Raw genomic sequence first — 2,401 nt, 5'->3', positions numbered from 1 at the left:
TCTTAGGGTTAGGGTTAGACTCAGGCTCTTAGGGTTAGGGTTAGACTCAGGCTCTTAGGGTTAGGGTTACACTCAGGCTCTTAGGGTGCGGGTTAGACTCAGGCTCTTAGGGTTAGGGTTAGACTCAGGCTCTTAGGGTGCGGGTTAGACTCAGGCTCTTCGGGTTAGGGTTAGACTCAGGCTCTTCGGGTTAGGGTTAGACTCAGGCTCTTCGGGTTAGGGTTAGACTCAGGCTCTTAGGGTGAGGGTTAGACTCAGGCTCTTAGGGTGAGGGTTAGACTCAGGCTCTTAGGGTGAGGGTTAGACTCAGGCTCTCAGGGTTAGGGTTAGACTCAGGCTCTTAGGGTGAGGGTTAGACTCAGGCTCTTAGGGTTAGGGTTAGACTCAGGCTCTTAGGGTTAGACTCAGGCTCTTAGGGTTAGGGTTAGACTCAGGCTCTTAGGGTGAGGGTTAGACTCAGGCTCTTCGGCTTAGGGTTAGACTCAGGCTCTTAGGGTTAGGGTTAGACTCAGGCTCTTAGGGTTAGGGTTAGACTCAGGCTATTAGGGTTAGGGTAAGACTCAGGCTCTTAGGGTTAGGGTTAGACTCAGGCTCTTAGGGTTAGGGTTAGACTCAGGCTCTTAGGGTGAGGGTTAGGCTCAGGCTCTTAGGGTGAGGGTTAGACTCAGGCCCTTAGGGTTAGGGTTAGACTCAGGCTCTTAGGGTTAGGGTTAGACTCAGGCTCTTAGGGTTAGGGTTAGACTCAGGCTCTTAGGATGAGGGTTAGACTCAGGCTCTTAGGGTTAGGGTTAGACTCAGGCTCTTAGGGTGAGGGTTAGACTCAGGCTCTTCGGCTTAGGGTTAGACTCAGGCTATTAGGGTTAGGGTTAGACTCAGGCTCTTAGGGTTAGGGTTAGACTCAGGCTCTTCGGGTTAGGGTTAGACTCAGGCTCTTAGGGTTAGGGTTAGACTCAGGCTCTTAGGGTTAGGGTTAGACTCAGGCTCTTAGGGTGAGGGTTAGACTCAGGCTCTTAGGGTTAGGGTTAGACTCAGGCTCTTAGGGTGAGGGTTAGACTCAGGCTCTTAGGGTTAGGGTTAGACGCAGGCTCTTAGGGTTAGGGTTAGACTCAGGCTCTTAGGGTTAGGGTTAGACTCAGGCTCTTAGGGTTAGGGTTAGACTCAGGCTCTTAGGGTTAGGGTTAGACTCAGGCTCTTAGGGTTAGGGTTAGACTCAGGCTCTTAGGGTTAGGGTTAGACTCAGGCTCTTAGGGTTAGGGTTAAACTCAGGCTCTTAGGGTTAGGGTTAAACTCAGGCTCTTAGGGTTAGGGTTAGACTCAGGCTCTTAGGGTTAGGGTTAGACTCAGGCTCTTAGGGTTAGGGTTAGACTCAGGCTCTTAGGGTTAGGGTTACACTCAGGCTCTTAGGGTGCGGGTTAGACTCAGGCTCTTAGGGTTAGGGTTAGACTCAGGCTCTTAGGGTGCGGGTTAGACTCAGGCTCTTCGGGTTAGGGTTAGACTCAGGCTCTTCGGGTTAGGGTTAGACTCAGGCTCTTCGGGTTAGGGTTAGACTCAGGCTCTTAGGGTGAGGGTTAGACTCAGGCTCTTAGGGTGAGGGTTAGACTCAGGCTCTTAGGGTGAGGGTTAGACTCAGGCTCTCAGGGTTAGGGTTAGACTCAGGCTCTTAGGGTGAGGGTTAGACTCAGGCTCTTAGGGTTAGGGTTAGACTCAGGCTCTTAGGGTTAGACTCAGGCTCTTAGGGTTAGGGTTAGACTCAGGCTCTTAGGGTGAGGGTTAGACTCAGGCTCTTCGGCTTAGGGTTAGACTCAGGCTCTTAGGGTTAGGGTTAGACTCAGGCTCTTAGGGTTAGGGTTAGACTCAGGCTATTAGGGTTAGGGTAAGACTCAGGCTCTTAGGGTTAGGGTTAGACTCAGGCTCTTCGGGTTAGGGTTAGACTCAGGCTCTTAGGGTTAGGGTTAGACTCAGGCTCTTAGGGTTAGGGTTACACTCAGGCTCTTAGGGTGAGGGTTAGACTCAGGCTCTTCGGGTTAGGGTTAGACTCAGGCTCTTAGGGTGAGGGTTAGACTCAGGCTCTTAGGGTTAGGGTTAGACTCAGGCTCTTAGGGTGAGGGTTAGGCTCAGGCTCTTAGGGTGAGGGTTAGACTCAGGCCCTTAGGGTTAGGGTTAGACTCAGGCTCTTAGGGTTAGGGTTAGACTCAGGCTCTTAGGGTTAGGGTTAGACTCAGGCTCTTAGGGTTAGACTCAGGCTCTTAGGGTTAGGGTTAGACTCAGGCTCTTAGGGTGAGGGTTAGACTCAGGCTCTTCGGCTTAGGGTTAGACTCAGGCTATTAGGGTTAGGGTTAGACTCAGGCTCTTAGGGTTAGGGTTAGACTCAGGCTCTTCGGGTTAGGGTTAGACTCAGGCT

Source organism: Falco punctatus (genome assembly GCF_963210335.1).
Source record: "Falco punctatus genome assembly, contig: scaffold_84, whole genome shotgun sequence".
Classification (NCBI taxonomy): Eukaryota; Metazoa; Chordata; class Aves; order Falconiformes; family Falconidae; genus Falco; species Falco punctatus.
Note: the sequence above shows the minus strand (reverse complement) of the source record.